The 22,706-nt window shown below is 38.3% G+C and overlaps 1 long non-coding RNA gene across 3 annotated transcripts in view; it reads left to right on the top strand.

Moving 5' to 3' along the window:
* Positions 1 to 3,449, top strand: part of LOC141556402 (uncharacterized) — a 44,033-nt gene extending 40,584 nt beyond the window's left edge. For all 3 annotated transcript variants that reach the window (XR_012486524.1, XR_012486522.1, XR_012486523.1), the window contains one exon: positions 729 to 3,449. This is a non-coding gene — a long non-coding RNA (uncharacterized LOC141556402). The remainder of the gene's footprint in view (positions 1 to 728) is intronic.
* The last annotated feature ends 19,257 nt before the right edge of the window (positions 3,450 to 22,706 follow it).

The raw sequence follows: 22,706 nt of genomic DNA, 5'->3' as shown, positions 1-22,706 counted from the left end.
CTTCCTTCCTTCCTTCCTTCCTTCCTTCCTTCCTTCCTTCCTTCCTTCCTTCCCTCCCTCCCTCCCTCCATCCTTCCTTCCCTCCCTCCCTCCCTCCCTCCCTCCCTCCCTCCCTTCCTTCCTTCCTTCCTTCCTTCCTTCCTTCCTTCCTTCCTTCCTTCCTTCCTTCCTTCCTTCCTTCCGACAAATTCAATTCTGCTGCTACTATAGACCTGAAAAGTGTGTGTGTTGGGGGAGGTATTCAATTATATTTTCACCCTAGACAAATCTCTTAGGCATATAAACCTCAGATACATGCCAATTTGCATTTATAGAGGAAATTTCATTATTTCTTCCACTAATGAAATAACAGGTTTATTTTTTTTTTAAATCCTTATACAGAAACCTTTAGCTATAACTACCTTTAACCTTCTGCCTCAGTCTACCCATTTTTAAAACAAAAAGAAGAAGCCTGTGGACACTTCTCTAAAACTACCTTATTAGGTGTCCTAGGAATTAGCTCATGTCTGTATGTGAGTTCAGATCCCTTTGGGAGGGCCCGGGTTAAGTGTCAGCTGCTGGTATTCTTATGGAGCTTTAAGGTTCAGGGAGAGATTGACTGAATTTTTACTCATTTTGATTCTGGCCTACCTGACTAGCCTTATTCTGGATGGGTCCCAGAGATGTGTAGAAAACCAATGATTACAAACTCTAGCTTCAGAGATCTGACTTGCATTACCTTGCCTCAGGTGCCAATGGGATCAACCTAAAAGACAACATTAGGAGATGGAAAAATCCATGGAATTTGAATTGGAAGACCCAGTTCTAGTATTTACTAATGTAGGAGATCAGGAAGAGGAGGAGAATGTCTGGTCAGTGAGGATCAGTTCTCAGAGCATGAACAAGGACTTCAGTCTTCTGCCAGTCCACATGGAGCTCCAGGGGACATGCTTCTGGAAGTCTGTAATGACACAAAATGGAACGGCTCTCACCTCTCTGGGTCGAAGTAGGAGCAGAAATTCTGCAGTTGTGGATCTGGGAATGAGAACGTACCGAGGGCGCTAAGAGAGAAGCTTGATCATCTTTCCTTCCTTTTACTGGCTGTAAGTTGTGATGATGACTCTTTGTAGATGTAGGGAGGCTGCCTTTCACCTCCACTCCACCAGGCCAGCCTGTGAGTGCATGAGTTCTCAGCTCCACTTGCCTCAGGACAGAATCTGACTCTTGTTTGTGGCTTCTTTAAAGAGCAGAAGTCCCAGTGAGGAGAGTTCATTCTGGAATCCCTATCTCTGTACCTGAACTTTCATAGAAACCCTGAATTGACCCAGCCCAACAGTGGATCATCCCAGAAGCCAGGACTCCACACCCTGCAGCAAAGCAACCAACAACTTAACCATTGGCAGTGCCATAGTCAGACGTGACCTTGGTGCTGTGACTACTTTATAACAATTACTTTCAGTCTGAATCCATTCTCCCTAGGACCAGAGATGATAGAGGGGGAGTGTTTCTCCTATTTGGGGAGGGGAGGTTGGACTATTTTTGTGTTTTGATTTTTGTTATATCTTTTCAATTAAAATCTCTGATGTTAATTAGTTAAATGATATTGATATTAATTCACTGTATTAATTACTGCTAGCTGGGTAGAATGGTGTGTGTGTGTATGTATGACCTGAATTCAAAAATAGTCTCAGAGACTTACTAGTTGTGTGATCCTGGGCAAGTCACTTGCCTCTGGCCCAATTTTCTCATCTGTAAAATGAGTTAATAATAGCATCTAGCTCCTAGGTTGTTGTGAGGATTAAATGGAATAATAATTGTGCAGTTCTTAGCACAGTGTCTGGTACATATGCACTATTTAAATTTTACTTATGGTTACATATGAGAGGTGATAACTGTAACTAGCAGTTGATATTAGGGAGAACATTAGGAAGGGGGGTTGAGTTAGAAGCATTAGAAAGAGATGTACTAGTCCTCTAGAGATCTGACTTACCTGTGTGAGTGAGAGTTTATATGCGACACTGGGCAAATCTGTTTGCCTTTTTGAGCCTAGATTTCTATAAAAAGGTAATAATATTTGGCTAGAAGAAGAGGCTGGATGACCATTGAATTATAAGTCCTATCAAGCACTTTGCAAATCTTCAAACATTATATAAATGTGATTTTTTATTGCCACTTTTTGTGTTCCCCTCTACTGGTGAGATTCTAATAAAACCTCGTCATTTTTGGCAAGGCAATTGGTGTTAAGTGAGCTCGGGATCACACATCTAGGAAGTGGTAAGTGTCTGAGGCTAGAGTTGAACTATACTAAATGAAATTAGTAGAACCAAAAGAACATTCTACACAGCAACAAGAAGATTATGTGATGATCAACTGTGATAGACTTGACTCTTTTCAACAATGAGGTGATTCAAGGCAATTCCTACAGACTAGTGATGGAGAGCCATCTGCATCCAGAAAGAGGAGTATAGGGACTGAATGTGGATCACAACATGTATTTTCACTCTTTTTGTTGTTGGTGGTTTGCTTTCCAAAGAGTTGTTTTGCTGTATAAAAAGAATCGGATTTTGAAATAGTGTACAATTAGCCTGTGAAGGAAATAAAAAATGCAGGCAGACAAAATTAGAGGGATTGGAAATTCTATGTAGTGATTCATAGTCATCTCCCAGAATTCTTTCGCTGAGTGTAGCTGGTTCAGTTCATTACTGCTCTGTTGGAACTGATTTGGTTCATCTCATTGTTGAAGAGGCCATGTCCATCAGAATTGATCATCATATAGTATTGTTGAAGTATATAATGATCTCCAGGTCCTGCTCATTTCACTCAGCATCAGTTCATGTAAGTCTCTGCAGGCCTTTCTGAAATCATCCTGTTGGTCATTTCTTACAGAACAATAATATTCCATAATATTCACATACCACAATTTATTCAGCCATTCTCCAATTGATGGGCATGCACTCGGTTTCCAGTTTCTGGCCACAACAAAGAGGGCTGCCACAAACATTTTTGCACATGTGGGTCCCTTTTCCTTTTTTAAGATCTCTTTGGGATATGGGCCCAGTAGAAACACTGCTGGGTCAAAGTATATGCACAGTTTGATAACTTTTTGATCATGGTTCCAGATTCTTTGCATATATTTTGAAAAAAAGCTATTATTATTATTTTATTTGTATTTAGTTCTTCTTGACTCCAGGACTGCTCCTCTATCCACAGCTAACTGGCTGCCCCCTCATCATTCTTTATGCCAATGATGGTAATATTCCTGACTCTAGTTAATAGATGAAGCTCTAGGAGGCTCTAGGAGATCTCAAAGTGGCACAAAACCTAGGAAGAATCTAGAACTTGGGAGACGTAGATCTGAATGTAGGTCCTTCTACTTAAAATGGTGAGATCTTTGTTATTGTGCAGTCATGCCTGACTCTTTGTAACTCCTTCTAGGGGTTTTCTTGGCAAAGATACTGGAGTGGTTTGCCATTTCCTTCTCTAGCTTATTTTATAGATGAGGAAACTGAGGCAAATAGGGTTAACACAGGTTATACAGCTAATAAGTGTCTGAGGTCAGAATTGGGAATTCAAGTCTTCTAGACTCCAGACCTGGTACTTTATCCACTATCCTATTTATCTGGCCATGGTGAGACCTTAAAAAATTCTAATTTAGGGAACAGAAATGGTCTCAATCTTCCCATATTTTTCCTTTAAACCCTCAAAGATCATAGGAGAACAAATTCTCAGTGGGAAAGGTCCTTAGAAGTTATTTATGCCTACCTCCTCATTTTGCAGATGAAGTAACTGAGACCTAGAGAGTTTAAATGACTTGCATTGGGGTCATACAAACGCTTAAGCCAGTATTCAAAATAAAATTCTTTGCCTACAAATTTTGCTTTGCTTCCCTTTTGTCCAGTGTAAATATTTTGCATTTCTCCATCTCCATCTCCCTCAGTGACCTTCAAGATATTTTGCTTAATTTTCTGTGTTTGGAACAGCTAGGTTTAGGGTAAGAGAGTTCTTTATAATGGATAAATACTATTAACTACACTAAATGAGCTTTTCGCATTTTAGAGCTCAATGAAATAAAATCATCATCTACTAAACAAGTAGGCAGGATGCCATGAGGTTTGAAGTTCAAGACATGGAGGTGCATTAGAAAAGAAAGCTACATCTGGAATCAGAGTCACTAAGTTCAGATGGTCCATTTGCCACATGTGTGAGCATGGGCAGGTTACTTAGGCTTCACTTTTTCTGTCTTTAGGATTAGGAGATTATATTGGGTGTCTTGAAGTTCCTTCTAACTCTAAATCTGTGGTACCATGAACTCAGGTTCTCTAAGTCTAAATTCATTACTCATTTACATAAAACAATATCTTTTGTTTTTTACATCACCTTTATCCCCCCTTTGTCTTTATATCAGGAATAAGTAGTAAATAGGGGAAAATAGCAGTTCAAAAAAAAGCTAACAAACTGATCAATCAAATTGAGTTTTATATGTAGTATTCTGCACCTCTATAGTCCTCCCCTCTACACGGAAGGGAGAAGAGAAATGCCCGATTATACATCATATACATGAAACAACTATAACTGAAACAACCCTCTTCTGAAAGGAAATCTTTCACTGAATTTTAGAGTATTAGAATTGGAAGGCACTCCAGAGATCATTAGTTACAATCTGTACATCAAATGAAGTTCAATGTAATGTTCAAGACAAAATAATCATTCAGTCTCTGCTTGATGATCTCCAAAGAGAAGGAGTCTATCCACTACCTTGCGTGGCAGTGTATTTCATTTTAATGGGCTGTAATTATACTTCCTAAAGTCAGTCCTAACCAGCAGCCAAATCAACAGCCAGTAAAGCTAATGTGGTTTCAGGCTGTCTAAAGAGATATATAGGTTTCAAGACTAAGGAGGTGATAGCCTTATGCTATCAAACATGTGGTCAAACCACACTTGGGAGTACTGTGTTCTAGCCTACATGCAACAATTTAAAAAACACATTGGTTAGTTGGTTGGTCAATGTATTTCTGTGCATTTGCTCATATTTCTGCTCTCTAGATCCATACAGAATGAATCTAATCTGTCTTCCACATAACAATTCTTCAAATTCCTGAGGTCAACTCTTGTGCCCATTGAGTCTTCTCCAGACTAAACATGGCCAGTTCCTTTAGTGATCCTTATGCAACATGATCTTGAGGCCCTTGACTATTCTGGCTCTAGACACTCACCAGTTAACCAATATCCTTTTTAAATTGTAGCATCCAGAATAGAACATAGTAATCCAAGTGTGACTTGACTAAGAGCAGAAGGGCCATAACTTTCTTATATCTGGAAATATACCTTATATCTCATGACATCTTTCCTTCCTTTCCCCCTTCTTCTCTCCTTATCTCCCTCCTTCATTGCCTTCCTTCCTTCCTCTCTGTCTTTCTTTCTTCCTCCCTTATACTTCCATCTGTTCTTCCTCTCTCTCTCTCCTCTTCCTTCTATCCCTCCCTTTTTCTCTCTCCTTCCCTTCCTTCTTTCCTTCCTCCCTCCTTCCTTCCTTTTTTGATCATGGCTTTCAGATAGTCCAATAATTCTTAAATTACCTCTACTTGATTTATTCTCCAGGCCAATTCATTTCTAATGAGATCTTTAAGTTTCTTCTATTTTTTTCATTCTTTTTAAAAAAATCATTCATTTTGAAATTAAATGCAAAAAGACAAAAAAGAACATTTCTATGTAAACAGCTTAACATTAAAATGAGATTAAATATAAAACCATACATTTCCATTTTATTGTTTACTTTGTTTTTGAAAAACTATATAATAAATATTATACATTGTTTTCAAAGCTGCCCTGCTTTTCTGTGCTTCCTTCTAAGTCGTCTTTTGTTCTCTGCTGCACACTTTTTTTTTCCCTTTCTCTCTACCTTAGAGGAGAGTAGCATGAGAAATACACACAAACACAGACACAGACTTTTATTAGTTTTTACTCTGGTTGTAGATAGCATCTTCCTTTATAGGTTTTTTTTTAGTTGATTTGAGTATTTATAATGCTTAAAATAACTTAGTCATTCAAAATTGTTCTTGGAACAATATTTAGTTACTATATAAAATGTTCTTTTGGCTCTTCTCATTTCATTCTTTATTGTTTCATGCAAGTCTTTCCATGTTTTCTAAAATCAACCAAACAGTATTTCATCACAATCATATACCATAACTTGTTTAGTCCTTTCCCTAATTTTTGATTTTGTTTTATTTATTGTTTCTTGTGAATCATGGAATCATTAGTTTCTAATTTCCCAATTCTAATTTTTAAGGAATTTTTTTCTTAGTGAGTTTTTGCATCTCCTTTTCCATTTGTCCAATTCTATTTTTTTTTATTGTTTTGTCTGTTCTGTTTTTTAAGGCATTATTTTCTTCAATGTTTTTTGTGCCTTCTTTACCATGCTGTTAACTTTTTTCATGATTTTCTTGCATCACTTTCATTTCTTTTTACAATTTTTCTTCTAGTTCTTATTTGATTTTTAAATTCCTTTTTTGAATTCTTTCAGGAATTTTTTGGATTTGAAACTGATTCATATTTTTCTTTGAGGCTTTGGATATAGCCATTTGAATTCTGAGTTATGTTTTGATCTTCCTTATTTCCTGGTCATGTTCTTTTTTGTTGTTTGTTCATTTTCCCAGTCTATTTCTTGATTTTTAACTTGATGTTAAAGTTGAACTCTGTTTCTAAGGTGAAGAGGGCATTGTACCAAACTTCTGGGCTTTTTATTTACCTTTTTTAAGAGCTAGTTCAGGGAGGTCTGTAAGTTTCCAGTTCTTCTAAGGGGGCAAGAACTAAAAAGTGTGGTTACTGCTTTCCTAATCTTTTTTCTCATCTTTGAGAGACTATACACATTTTTTTAAAACCCTGGAACTGTGATTAGGGTTCTTGCTCCCTTGAAAACCTGGGTTATATTGTTCTACCTCTCCTCCTCATCCTGGAATTGTGACCCAGCACCAATGAAATGGGTCCTGCACCTAGTCCCAGCAAAGCATACTCTGTAATCTCCTGATCACTTGTCTGATCCCTTTACTGTCTTTGGCCTGAGATTTCTTGAATACTCTGCTGCAGATTCAGTTGTCTATCCCCAAAGTTGTTTCTGGCTTGCCAGAGAACAGCCTGTGCTGGATCATATTTAACTCTCATCTAAGTAAGACAGACCTTTCCTGCCAGCCGCTACGTTTGTCTTGGGGTAGAAAATTGTTTCACCCCATCCTTTTGTTGGCTCTGCCACTCCAGAATTTGTTTTAATCCATTATTTTAAAGTTTTTTTGGAGGAGAATTTCAGGTGAGCCTATATCTACACACTGCCATTCTGACTCTGCCATAGCTGTATCTTTGTTAAGTCAGCCCCAAAACAAATTAGTTTTTTTGATATTGGATTCACTGAATTTGTAGTCCACCAAAATCCTCTGATTTTTTTTTTCTCCAGAAAAATGCTGTCTAACCATGCTTTTCTCATCCTGTAGTAGAGATTGACTTTTTGAATGCAACTACAAGGTTTTATATTCATCCCGATTGGATTTCATTTTATTCAATTCGCCCAATACTTAAATCTTTCAAGATCTTTTTTTGGATCCTTACCCTATCATCCAATGCATTGGCTACCCACTCAAAGCTTTGTACCAATTGAAATTTTGATGATCGCAGGATCTCTAGCTTTATCCAAATCCATGAGAAAAGTAGCATAAAATCAAGCTCACATCCCCAAGATCTTCCATTGGAGGCCTCTGCCAAGTTAACATTGAACCATTAATGACTATTCTCTGAATCTGGGCAATAAACCAGTTCCAAATTCACCTAATTGTATGCTGAATCAGTCATCTTTTCCACAAAAATAGTAAGACATATTTAATGAAATTTTTTCTAAAATCTATGTAAACTATGTCTACACAGCATTCTCCCGATGAACTAGCTTAGTAACCCCAGCGAAAACAGAAATAAGGCCAATCTCATATAACCAGTTTTCAAGAAAGACAAATGCTCTCTCTTTGCATCCCCATTTCCTTTTCTAGATGGTCATTAGTCACATATCTAATGATCCATTATAGAATTTCCCAAAGAATTCAAGTCAACTCATTAGTTCAGTTTGCTGACTTTTTTTGGTATCTTTTCTGTTCTCCATGATCTTTCAAATATCATTGACAGGGATTTAATGATCCTTTAGTTTTTTTAGTACCTGAGTTAATCTGGGCTATTGGCAAGAATTCATCAAGAACAAAGTAGATGTTCTATTTTTTTAAAAAAAAATTATCAATAATATTTTATTTTCCAAATATATGTAAAGATGGTTTTCAACATTCATTTTTGTAAGATTTTGTGTTCCAAATTTTTCTCCCTGCCTCTTTTACTTTCTGTTTCTCCAAGACAGCAAGTATTTGATAAAGGTTGAATTTGTTCAATTCTTTTAAGCATATTTCCATATTTGTCAAGTTATACAAGAAAAATCAGACCAAAAAGGAAAAAAAAAACCATGAGAAGGAAAACGAATAAACAAAAACTGAAAATACTATGCTTCAATCCATATTGTTTTCATAGTTCTCTCTCAGTTGTAGATGTTGGAATTGTCTTCAATCACCACATTATTGAGAAGAGCCAGATCCATCACAGTTGATCAAGATGTTCTCTTACTATCTTTTTAGCTACATTGTTATTTTTGGTTTATCATTTGTAAGGCAAAGATCATTTTCCTTGTACACATAGCCCCAGCTCAATGTTGTCTGGTAACTGCTAGGCTTTCCTCCCTAATACTAGATTGTAGGCTCATGTCTTTAAAGCCTTCCAAGCCATCTAAAGTCCAGGCTGCTAGGGTATAGGCTAGAACCTTTCCCTTGTTAGGGAAGGTGTTCCCAGCTGCTTTTTAGTCATAGCCACCACATGCAGACAACAAAAGCCAGGTAGAGGGCCCCTGGGCTAAAAATTAAGTTTTTTGGTCACCTGTGTATGAATGAAGACCAAAGCCCTCTTATTTTTAAGACTCTAGGGGGCCTCAATCCCTTTTAAAAAATCTTCCCATTTTCCATCCTCATAAGAAACATTTATATTTGTTTTTGGTAGAGTTTTGTTCTTGAAAATTTCTCATCTTTCTTGGGACAACTTCTACAGAATCTTGGGCCATAGATTATACTTAATCATTGTCTGAACTGCAATACCCCACTCTCCTTAAGTCTAAGAAATGTATTAGTCTCTGCCCAATATCCCCTTCCTCATCCATCACAGACTTAAGATGGCATGGTGATTGTTTCAATAATTTCTTCTTTGGCAAATGGATCCTCATATGTCACAATCATGGTCAGAACGTTCATTGCTCTGTTGCTTTTTATACCTTTTGAAGAATGAATTGAATAAGTCAAGTCAACAAATATTAATTATTTACTGTTGTGATAAGTATTGAATTATAATCTGAGAATATCAAAAGAAAGGAAGGAACTAAGCATTTAATCAGTGCCTACCTGTAATGTTCTGTTGTCTCCAGAAACTGCCAATCGCTCTCTGGGAGGAGATCTGCTGTCTCAACTCAATCTCTCAGCCAGATTCTTCTTTCTGTAGAGAGCCGCCAACTCTGACCTAGAGTAGAGACTCCTCCTCCTCCTCCAGAGTGCCGCCCTCTTTTATCCTCCCAGAGAATGGGCATGGGATAACACAAGGGCTTGTGGGAAGATTACTTCTACCAATGAACTTGCTCCTTTTAAACATTAAGCTCCTCCCCAGAAGTTCAAAGGAGTAAAACTCCCTTTAAAGGCCAGAACTAGAGAATTGCTAAGTACCGACTTAGCACTTAGTAAGAACCTAACATCTCCCCCTTTCTTTTGATTTAGAACTAGGGTGGTCATGACCTTGAAACATAAATCCAACAATATGGGAGGCATTACACATAATTACATAGATTATATAAACACATAGTAACATAGTAACATAACACATGCTAGAAGTATGTAACAAATAACATGATCAAATAATCATAAATTGAGAATTTATAAATGTCCATAAGTCCATTGTCCATTAGTCTCATCTTGTGTTAGGAAATCCAATGAATCCTGCTGGTTTTAAAGTTCTTTAACAGTCTTCTTATTAGCCATGCTCTTTCAGTGTCAGATGTTTCTTAGATTTTCTTCTTTGTTTTGAGGTCTTTCTCTTTTTCTGTCTCTCTCTGATGGACAAGGTGAATACAACTCGTTGGCACCCATCTGATTCCTTCTCCATCTGAAAAAATACAAGCAAACCCTCTTCCCCAAGCAGTTAACCTATCTGGTCCCTTCCATTCACCACTTTCTGGGTCTCTCCATATCACCTGGAGATTATCTAAGGACAGTGGAGCTGCTCGCACTGGACACTGCCCTTCTGGTGGGTTATAAAACCTGTCTGCCAGAGCCAGTGCATCTTTGTCAAAAATTAGAAAATTAATGGTATACTTCGGAAGCTAATGATTAATGTGCAACAAGAAAATGGTATTTACACACATATATTGTATCTAGGTTATATTGTAACACATGTAAAATGTATGAGATTACCTGCCATCGGGGGGAGGGAATGGAGGGAGGGAGGGGATAATTTGGAAAAATGAATAAAAAAAAAAAAGAAAATTAATGGTATAGAGAACTAAATTTAGAAGTTCTCTAGGGTTACCTGTGGCACCCCTTTCTTTTGTTTTTGGAGGAGTGTCTTAATGTCTCTGTTTCTTCTCTCTACTATTGCCTGACCTCGTGGATTAAAAGGTATGCCAGTGGTGTGTAAAATCTTATACTGTGCACAAAAGTGTGCAAAATGTTTAGAACTATATGCAGGTCCATTATCTGTTTTTATTTCTTGTGGCACACCCATAATTGCAAATGCTTGGATAAGGAATTCAGTGACCACTTGGGCTGTCTCTTTTGACGTTGGCACTGCAAAAGTGAATCCTGAAAAGGTATCTACTACCACGTGGATGAAAGACAGACGACCAAAAGATTTATAGTGGGTCACATCCATTTGCCAGATTTCATTGGGTCTCAAACCACGAGGATTCTTCCCTGGAGGGAGTGTAGGAGGGTGGAAAGGAAGGCAAGCTGTACAGCTTTTTACTATGCCCCAGCTTCCTGTCTTGTTATTCCAAATTATAAACATAAAGCTCGAGCAGCCTGATGATATTTAGAATGAGATTCTTGTATTTCCCGAAATAAAGGAGTACTGGCTAACATAGTTAAAAGGCTATCTGCCTTTGAATTTCCATCAAAAATAGGACCTGGAAGTCCACTATGTGAGTGGACATGCACGATATAAATCTTGCCTGGATGCTTTCTTACTTGCTCTTGAAATTCCTTAAAGAGCTGGTAAATATTAGAGGCTACAAATTTTATTTGGGCTGTGGCAATTCTTTGTATTACACCTACTGAATAGGCTGAATCAGTAATTATATTTACGTCTCCTGGGTAATAAGTAAGAGCTAGCATGATAGCAAATAATTCATTCTGTTGAGTAGACTAAAAAGGAGTTCTTACTACTCTCTTTATGGCTAAATCATGAGAGTATACAGCACAAATATTTTCTTTGGAGGCGTCTGTAAAGATTGCTTATCCCAGATAATTGTATCACTCTCTTAATGGACTTTAATAAATTCTAGCCACAAGCACTGGGTAAGGAGTAAGGCTTTGTTCTGGTTGTGCTGGGAGGTTCACCCACTCAATCACACTGTCTCCTTGATGAAGGACTGCTGTGGGTGCCTCTTTTGTAGCAAAAACTGATATTTCCAAGGGTTTTTGAGTGACTCCACCACATTGGATAAAGCCAGTTCAACTTCTCTCAAAGCCTCTTGTGCTTCTTTTGTAAGCTGGCATGGTGAATTTAAAGCACTGTCTCCCCTTAAAATGTCATATAGAGGTTGCAGTTGATTGGTAGTTAAGCCTAACATTGGATGCATCCATTGGATATCTCCTATTAATTTTTGGAAATCATTTAAGGTGTTCAACTTCTCTGTTCTTAAAGAAAGCTTTTGTACTGTGAGTGTCTTAGGATATACTTCATATCCTAAATATTGAAAAGGAGCATGTCCAACTGATGTTGAGTGAAATGAGCAGAACCAGAAGATCACTGTACACTTCAACAACAACACTGTATGAGGATGTATTCTGATGGAAGTGGAAATCTTCAACATAAAGAAGATCCAACTCATTTCCAGTTGATCAATGATGGGCAGAGGTAGCTACACCCAGAGAAGAAATAATGGGAAGTGAATGTAAATTGTTAGCACTAATATCTGTCTGCCCAGGTTACATGTACCTTCGGAATCTAATGCTTATTGTGCAACAAGAAAATGGTATTTACACACATGTATTGTATCTAGGTTATATTGTAACACATGTAAAATGTATGGGATTGCCTGTCATCGGGGGGAGGGAGTAGAGGGAGCGGGGGGGATAATTTGGAAAAATGAATATAAGGGATAATATTATAAAAATATATAATAATAAATTTCTAAATTAAAAAAAAAAAAAGGAACATGTCTTTGAATTTTTTCTGAAGCAGTTTGTAGTACTTTAGTGTTTCCATGGTCTTTTGTAGACATGCTTCTAACATTTTTCCTCAGGTGCACATCCCAAAATATCATCCATATAATGTAACAATATTACTTTTGGAAATGCTTTTCTTACTGGAGCAAGAGCAGCACCAACATACATTTGGCACATAGTAGGGCTGTTTTTCATTCCCTGTGGCAAAACTGTCCATTCATATTTTTTATAAGTCTCAGCCAAATTAACACTAGGCACTGAAAAAGCAAATCTTTTCATATCCTCCTTATCTAGAGGGATAGAATAGAAACAATTTTTAATGTCTATAACCCAAAGAGGCCATTCTCTTGGCAACTGAGTAGGAGATGGAAGTCCAGGCTGAAGAGTTCCCATAGTTTCCATCTGTTCATTTACTCATCTTAGATCAGTTAACATCCTTCATTTTCCATATTTCTTTTTCATCAAAAATACTGGGGAATTCCAAGGACTTAGAGAAGGCCGCAAATGTGCTTGGTCAAGTTGTTCATTCACTATGTCTAATAAGGCTTGAATTTTATCACTTCTTAAGGGCCACTGTTCTACCCACACTGGTGAATCAGTCTTCCACTGAATAGGTACCAGTGAAAATGCAGGTAGGCCTTCAACAGCAGCCCTGCCTAAAAAGCGGAAGTGCTTATTTGTAATCCTATCTGCTGTAAAATGTCTCTTCCCCACAGATTGATGGGGATTTTTTTCAACCACAAAAGGAGTTAAAAACTCCTGTTTCACCTTCAAATATACATCTCAAAGGCATAGCACTAACTTCTGCTGCTATTGATCCTTCTACCCCAGATATGTAGGTGTCTGCCTTAACCTTTGGCCAGTGACTGGGCCAATTGGCACCTCTAATAACTGTATGATCTGCACCGTGTCTACCAATGGTATTCCATTTATATAAATAGTAAGCATAGGTCGGTCAGCTGTCATAGCTGCTGTCCAATATATTCCTGGATTTTGTTCATTGGAGTCAGAATCTGGGCGACTATCACCAGGTTGCTTATTAGGGGTATGTAACAATAAGCCTGATGCTACTACTTCTCCTGGTTGATAAATCACACATTGTCTACCTGTGTTAGTGACTGGGATATTAGCTACACGTTCTCCAGTTTCCCACATCAGTGTATGGATGAACACTGTTTTGTAAGCACTCTCAGAAGGTGAAATGGTCAAGCCTACTGTGCCTGGAGGCAAAGGATCCATAGGCTGAACAGGAGCAGATTTCACTTCTCCAGGGAGTATTTCAGTAGTCTCTACTGCACACAACTCTATTTTTCCTAATTTCAATCCCTTTCTTCCATTTTTTGGCTGATTGATCATGTCTTAAAATTCTCTTAATGTAACCTCAGCTGCCATCATGCCCCACTTTGGGGGCTGAAGCTGGGCCCCACCTCTCATTTCCCTGGGTCAATCTACATTCAGAGGCCCAGTGGAAACCCTTGTGACATTTTGGACATGGAGTTTTAGGCTTTCTCTTATCCTGTCTTCTCACTCTATCTCCATATCTACACTGAGCTCTTAGATGTCCAATTTTTCCACATTGAAAACATTGCTGAGTTTCTCTAGAAGTCCCTTGCCAGGAGGGACCCTGTCTTTCCATGTTCATAATAGTCCGGGTGTAAAAAGCATTTGTTCCCACTATGGCACATCGTCTTATGATTTCCTCTAAAGGAGCATCTTTGTCTAATCCCCATATAATTCTTTTGCAAATCTCATTGACATTTTCCTTAGCCAGATGTCTGGTCATTATTTCTGTAGCTGAATTTTCTCCAATAGTTCTTTTGACAGCAGTTTGCAAATGTCCCACAAAATCCGCAAAAGTTTCATTGGGACCTTGCTCTATTTTAGTGAAATCCTCCCCCTGATCTTTCTGTCTGGAGAGGACACCCCAAGCTTTTATTGCAGCCTTAGCAATTTGCTCATATATTGTCATGGGATATTTAACCTGTTCTGAATTCTCTCCATAGTGACCTTCACCAGCTAATTGCTCAAAAGTGAATTGTGTGTCAACTTCTATTTCCAAATTTCATCTGACTTGGATTTTACATAATTCATGAAACTCCGCAAGCCACAATAAGTTTTGTCCAGGTTCTAGACATGTCCTTGCTATGGATTTCCAATCATCCGGGGTTAGGACTTCATAAGACAAACCATCTAGTAACATTTTAACATAAGCTGATGTAGCCCCATAAAGTGTACAACCTTTTTTCAAATCTTTAATTTTATTCAAATCTAAAGGTGCATATCTTCTCCTTTTTTGACCTACAGAGTCAATCTCTTCAATCACAGGATATGCATGTATAAAATCATTTATATCCTGTCCTTCTCTCTTAGCTTTAACCAATGCTTTTTCTAATGCTTCACAGGCGATTCTGTTTGTGTTTCTACCTCTTCCCCTCCTCCTTCTTCCTCCACCCCTGAAGGTGGAGTTGATGTGGGCATGTCAATAATCTGCTCTCTAGGTGGGGTTGAAGCTTTTTCAAGAGAATCAGAATCATCACACCCTAATTCCTCATTTAAATCCCCTTGCCCTTGGGCAAGATCTTGATCTTTCCTTTTTTTCTTCACACTTCCTCCTCTGTACATTTTTAAAACTTTTCCTTCTCTTACAACTTGCTCAATAGTTTAAGGCTAATTGAACTACGTTGTAGATATAAAATACCTCTGCAGAAATTGAACGAGGCCCATTTTTTGAGTGAAATTCTTTCATTTCAAGTCCTACTAGCTTTCAGTTATCTACATTTATTTTTTCTTCCTCTAGGAACCAAGGGGACGTGCATCCTAATGCAGCCAAGAGTTTAGCAATCTGTACCCAGGTTACAAGTAAACTCTGCTCCTCAATTATCTTAATTATACTCTCTATAGCACCACTCCTGGGTGGTGCTGGAGCTGAGGCTGGGGCTGAGTCGGCTGAGGTCAAGGGAATGTCTTTAGCTAACATCTGCCCCATTTCAGCTATAAGAGATTGCTGGTTTAGCCCTTAACAAGGTAAGTTCCTTATTTGTCTATTAGAACACTAACTTAATCTTTAACAAAGTTTTCTTGTTACTCATGGTTTTTTCTGCGTCAGAAAGTCTTTTCCACTGGAATCTGTATCGGAGGTTTTTCCACTGGAATCAGGATCATGTCTGTCCATATTCGGGCGCCAAATTGCAAAGGTCCGGGCTAGCTCTACTGAAGGGCTCAGAATAAGTCCTTGTCAGGATAAGCAAAAGTCCTTGCCCATGTTGTGGGCATCAATATGTAATGTTCTGTTGTCTCCAGAAACTGCCAATCGCTCTCTGGGAGGAGATCTGCTGTCTCAACTCAATCTCTCAGCCAGATTCTTCTTTCTGTAGAGAGCTGCCAACTCTGACCTAGAGCAGAGACTCCTCCTCTTCCTCCAGAGTGCCACCCTCTTTTATCCTCCCAGAGAATGGGCATGGGATAACACAAGGGCTTGTGGGAAGATTACTTCTACCAATGAACTTGCTCCTTTTAAACATTAAGCTCCTCCCCAGAAGTTCAAAGGAGTAAAACTCCCTTTAAAGGCCAGAACTAGAGAATTGTTAAGTACCGACTAAAACTTAGTAAGAAACTAATATCTCATTATCTTATTAGCACTTAGTAAGAACCTAACACCTACCCATCTGAACAACAACCCTATGAGGTAGATATTATTATTATCCTTATTTTACAGTTGAGGAAACTGAGACATACAGGCTAAATAATTTGCCTAGAGAGACATAGCTAATCAGTATCTGGGGCTGGACTTGAACTCAGGTCTTCCTAATTGTAAGCTTAGTGCTCCACTGACTTATTTGTAGAAAGAAATCAATCTCTGCTTTCTAATGGAGGAAGATAATAATTAAAAGGAGGGAGAAGAAGAGATGGAGGTACTTGGCACAGGGAATTGTTTAGAAAGTCTGAGACAGTCAAATGTGCTGTAGAGAGAGGAATGAAGATGTGGCTGGTTCCTGGCTTTTCCCTTAAATTTGAGGTACTAGAAGGAACCAGCCAATTATAGGGAGAAGCTGTAGCATCTGGAGTGTATTTCTATTATGTAAAGGCCATGGGTAGAGTATGGGGTGGAGGGAACTTTTAGGGAGAAACAATTTCTGAGGCATTGTAGAGAAGGGCCAGGAGAGTCAGAAGTGTAACCTGGAAAATAGTGAATAGCTATCTGATCTGAGGCTCTCCCTTAAAATGGATCAAGGGGAATGGAAAATTTCTTATCTCCTTTGCTTTTAGGAGAGAGGGGAGGAAGGGAGGGAAGAAAGGAGAGAAAAAGAGAGAGAAAGGGAGGGAGGGAAAAAGAGGAAGGAAGAGGGAGGGAGGAATGGAGGGAGGAAGAGATGAGAGATAGAAAGAAAAAGAGGAGAGAGAGAATGAAAGAGATAGAAAGAGGGAGAGAAGAGAGAAAAGAGATAGTAAGAAAGAGAGAATAGATATTGCTACTGTGTTCATGTGAATTTTGTGAACTACCTCTGGAACTCATCATCTTCTGGTTGTGTGTCTTGTGATAAAGTTCTCATCAAAATATTTAGCCTCATTGATTTTTGGATTTTCATACACGCACACACACACACACACGTATGTGTGTGTGTGTGTGTGCGTGTGTGAAAATATATATATGTGAAAAAAATGTATATATATATCCTTAAATTAAAATCTTGCATTAAAATCTCTCATTTACTTTAGGAAAGTAGGAAGGTGATTCAGGAAGTCTTTGAGCAAATAAATGAATTCCTTAGTCCTAATGAAATTATGGGACATTGGTCTTTGGAGGTAATTAAGGCATACTTCTCCTCTGAATATCAACTTGCTCACTGGCACCATACTTCCTGGTTTATAGATATGGGGAAACTTCCTGATGACTTACTAAGAATCATGATCCATAAAAATGTTAGTTGGTCTCTCTTGCTCCATTCAGGATTTTGTCTTCTCTTTTTCATTTATGCCTTTTTATGGGGTGCATCAAGGGCAAGGAGGAGGGTATTTCCCCTCTCCCCCAAGGAGCAGTTAACAAAGATTTGCAGCCGAAGCATATGGTAAGAGTCATATACTTGCATGAGTTTTAAGAGAAGAGTTCAAAGGCAGTTTCTGACTTTTAATCTTCTGTTTTGAGGAAGAAGGATTTTTGAATTCCCTAAGCAGAAAGATGATCTTGGATTCTAGCATTCTAATCAGAGAATTTTCCCAGGCAGGACTAATCATGGAGTAATCTTGTGAGTAACCCCAAGTTAGAGAGTTTAGGGACTGAAACCTCTAAAGAGAGATTTCTTAAATTCTGTTATTAGAGAAAAGAGGGTTGTCCAATTAATTGTTGTGCTGTGTCCTATTTGGAAAGCAAAGTTAGTGAATTTCAAGGATAGTGCAGATTTGACAGGGTATTGATTGTTCAGTAGACCCCCAAATATATTTACCTTTGAAGGAAGCTAAACCACATGGTGTCACTATGAGTCTGAAAGGGACTATGTATGATCTTATAGGAAAAAGGGATTTCATTAGAATGTCATAGTATTCTTCCAATGGTAAGCCCAAATTCAGTTTCCTTTCAAAAGAATTGATGGGATAGTTGGATATGTCATGCATTTTTGTATTTGTTTATGAACTCCTTTGAATCTTCTATACTCTCTTTGGGGTAAAATTCAAGATATATGTCCCATACTAGATGTGCATTTAATACCTACAGAGCTATATAGGAGTTACATAGCCTTTTATTTATGTTTGACTCATGTTTACTCACTATCTCCTGAGTATACTAGATTTTTCCTGAAGCAAATTCAGGTGGGGACAATGAGGTTCCCAGGATTGGACCTGGTTCTTTGTGAACCCGAAGCTTTAGGGGACTGGCATGGATTACATGTGTATAGACATTTAAGGATATAAGCTTCCTGGACATTGTCTCCTATGAATTACCAGGCATCTCCACATTCATTAATGTCTACAAAAGTGGCATTTGGGTGTTCAGTGTTATTATTAACTTAATATGTTTGTTTAAAAGGGGGAGGCTGCCCAATTCCAGTGGATTACTTGTGAGCTGACAGCTAGCCAGGTTTGATGGGAAATCCTGTAGATTGTTTCCACATGGGAGTTTACAACACAAATAATTTGTTGCAATGGTAGGAGGCCTTGGAGGCAAACGATGATAGATTTTGATGATGGATTTTCCAGCCCTCCATATGAAGTACAGAGGTATTTCCTGGGCGGGGGTATGTTATTGTGGGAGTAGGAGGGAGGTCAGAGGCAGATTTGGCATGGCAGGGGGCTGTCCTGAATTTGTACATGTACAGGCCAAGTTCCTTCCTCCTTTTTTGTCCCAAAGACCACGAGTGCATGAACCACAGAACCCTAAGCACACTATACAATGTGACTTTGAACAGGTAGCCCAGAAGGCGCATGTAGTTGCACATGCTGCTTATACCCATGAGACGATGCACATAGGTAGAGTGCCCATACTTATACACACCTTCTATTTCACACAGGTATGCCATGGGTAACCAAAGCACAATTTTACCTGAACCTGTTTTAGAGGCAACTGTAAAATCAGGATCCCATATTCCAGGAAACTAATGTTGAATTTGAAACCTGATTTCATGACAGTACGAAAAAATGAAAAAAAGTCAATGGAGCCAGACCTAAGTGTCAGCAGAAAGCTAGCTCCCACTATTCTCAATTTCTATTAGAGAAGGACTAATAATCTGTTGTCTCTAGCTCCAGTCTCCCTTTTCTCCCTCCTTTTGCTACCCTAACCCTCTGCAAGACAGGAAACAATTCAATATGGGTTAAATATGTGCAATTCTTCTAAACATAATTTTTTATTTGTCTTGCTGTATTGCACCAATTTTTTGCCACCTTGATGCCAAGTATTGGGAACAGAGGAAAAAATGAGAAAGAAAACAAAATGCAAGCAAACAACAATAAAAAGAGTGAAAATGCCAGGTTGTGATCCACTGAGTTCCCACAGGCCTCTCTCTGGGTATAGATGGCTCTCTTCATCACAAGATTATTGGAACTGGTTTGAATCCTTTCATTGTTGAAAAAAGCCACGACCATCAGAATTGATCATCACATAATCTTCTTGTGGCCGTGTAAAATGATCTCTTTGTTCTGATCATTTCATTTAGCTTCAGTTCATCCTGCTGATCATTTCTCATAGAACAATAATATGGAATGGTGGATTCTGATGAAAGGTGGTTACCTTCATGAGGGGTGGAGAGCAACTCTACCCTGACGTTAATAGAGTACCAATCGGGGCAGTATTAGGGGTTGCTGAGAATATATAGAGCTTGTTTTTTTGTTTGTTTGTTTGTTTGTTTGTTTGTTTTTTTGGGGGGGGAGTAGTTCATTGAGAGAAGGCGGGGTTAATTCTCTAAGTGTAAGTCATTCTTGTATCCATTACATTGGAAATAAAACTTTATTTTATATATTTAAATCTATAATCTTGAATACTTTTAAGGAAGATCATACATGTAGATGGAAGACGCTTTGGATGGAAGGTCTAACTAACCCTTTTATTTTAACCCTTTATTTACTTTATTTTACTGATAAAAAACCTGAAACCTAGAAAGATTATGTGATTTGTTTAAAGTATTAAGTAGCAAGGCCAAGATTTGAATCCAAGTTATCTGACTTCAGATTCAGGGCCCCTTCACATTGCCAGTCCAGGGCAGTAAGGCTAAATATTAAAGTTTTCAGCTTCTCTTATAATATAGAAGGGCAAAAAATATAGATGAGGTTCATCCTTGTTTTTGAAGAGGACCAATGACATCATGATGCTAGGGCTAGTGTACAGTGTGTTCGCCTGTGGCTGAGCAGTCCAGTATGACTTTGGAAGACTCTACCCCAGGTTGGGCACAAATAATCTGTTAGAACATTTGGGATAGAGATGTTTAGATTTGTGTAGCTCTGGTTTCCTTTGAGCTACTGGGACTCTGTTTTGCTCATGGAATACAGTACCTTTTTTGATGCAAACATCCCATTCTGGGCAGTCCTGTGCTGTATCACCCATACCTCATGATTTATTAAAAGTTCTTCAGAGAGATCTTGAGAGTACTTATACCACTTATGGGAGCTTAGGTGAGTTATCCATAAAATAGTCTTTTAGGTAAGTATGCATTTGCCATTCTGGCAACATGGCCAGTCCACTGGAACTGTGCTTTTTATAATAGATTGGCCAGTATTTTATCTTGCCAGGTGATCTTCAGAATCTTCTTAAGACAATTCACATGAAAGCAGTTCAGTTTTCTGGCGTGGTGCTGACAGACTTTCCAGGTTTCAAAGGCATGCAACAGTGAAGTCAGTACAACAGCTCTATAGACCTTCATTTTGGTAATCAGTCTAATACTTCTTTTCTCCCACACTTTCTTTTTGAGCCTCCCAAACATTGAGTTAGCTTGGGCAATGTGTATAGTAACCACTCCATCTTCATGTACATGTCTAGAAAGCATCATGCCAAGGTAAGGTAAGTAAATTATGCACACCATTCAAAGTTTATCCATTTACTATGACCAATAGTTCCACAAATAAATGGTGCAGTGATTGTTGGTGGAGGACTCTTTCTAGTATTGATTGTTGAACCAAAATTAGCCCAAATGACAGAGAATTAATCTATATTCTGCTGCATTCCAGCCTCAGAGACCACATTAAGTACAGTATCTGCAAACAATGCCCACTCCCTCAACTTTGGTCTTGGCTTATATTTTTTTCCCATTAAATAATTTGCCATCAGTTCAGTAGCTGACTTTAATGCCATTTCATCCTCCTTGAAAGGATCTGATAACAACATGGAAAAAATCATGTTAAAAATCATGGGAGTAAGCACATAGTCCTGCTTCATTCCATTGGGGATGGGGTAAGCATGAGAGCATCGTTCTTCATCCAGAACCTGTGTGAGCCTGCCATTATGAAACTGGTACACAATCCTGATGAACTTCTCTATACAACCAAACTTTGCCATGATTTCTAAAATCCCTCGTGACTGTGGATCAACAAATATTGTGTACAGACGTCTATTCTGCTCCTGGCATTTTTCCTGCAGTGTCAGGTAGCAAACACTATGTCAACCATTCCTTGGTCCTTTCTGATGATCAGCTTCCAGGGGAGGATCGTCTTGTTAAGGAGGAAGCTGGCAAGAATCTTCCCAGCAGTGACTAGGAGAGAGATCCCCTTGTGATTGTCACAGGGTAGCCTGTTTTCTTTTCCTTTAGAGAGATGGATAATGAGGACATCCTTGATCTCTTGGGGGATAATTTTCTCTTGTCATATAATCTGGAAGATTACAGTCAGCTTCTGTATGAGCAGCAGATCCCTTATCTAAAAAATTTAGATAAGAGGTCCCCAAAGTTATTTCTCAGACTTTGTGTAATAGAAGGGAGCCTCTAGCACGAGATTCATAATTTTCACTTATTATATGATATGATTTAAGACAAATCAAGTAGTTGAAGAGTATATTCATAATTTAACTGCCTGTTAATGGGTTTTTACTTCCATAGATGCTTTCATCTAATATTATAAAATAGAAGTGTTTTTTTTAATTTTTGAAGGCTATGGATAATAAAAGATGAACAAAGCAGAAGCTATTTCCTGAGGTTTGGTCTAACTTTATTGGAAAAGGCCCATTACGAGCAGATTGGATACCAGGTAATAATTTTTTTTGCCAATGGAAACTACTCAGATAAAAAAGAATACAAAATATCCCTCAGTCCTGCATGGCCTTTTCTGCTTTTTCAGTGGCAGTGATAGAAAAGAAGGTATAGAGAGCTAAGAATCACAGAATGTGAGAATAGAGACCATCACATTTAACTCATAAACAAAAAGATATTCCCATGAGAACATGCCCAACAAATAAGTATCCAGGAATATTTGGCAACTGATTAACTATATAGGATAAAAGATGGTTCAATGCTAAGGTTACAAAAGAGGGCTAAGAATCATAGAATGTAAGAGCTAGAATGAAGGGACCTCAATGGTTACCATAAAACTCATAAACAAAAGAAATTCCCACTAGAACATGTCCAACAAGTAGTTATCTAGATTCTACTTGAAGACATAGGAGAAGGAATTCATTTTCTTTCAAGCAGTCCCACTCCACTTCCTGACATCAAAACTAAATCTGTTTCTTTACAATTTTATTCCTGGTTCTGCCCTCTGATTTCTTCTTCACATGACATTCTTCAAATGGTTGGGCACAGCTATCATACCCTCATT

Source organism: Sminthopsis crassicaudata, chromosome 2, assembly GCF_048593235.1.
Source record: "Sminthopsis crassicaudata isolate SCR6 chromosome 2, ASM4859323v1, whole genome shotgun sequence".
Taxonomy (NCBI): Eukaryota; Metazoa; Chordata; class Mammalia; order Dasyuromorphia; family Dasyuridae; genus Sminthopsis; species Sminthopsis crassicaudata.
This window is presented reverse-complemented; position numbering and strand designations above follow the sequence as displayed.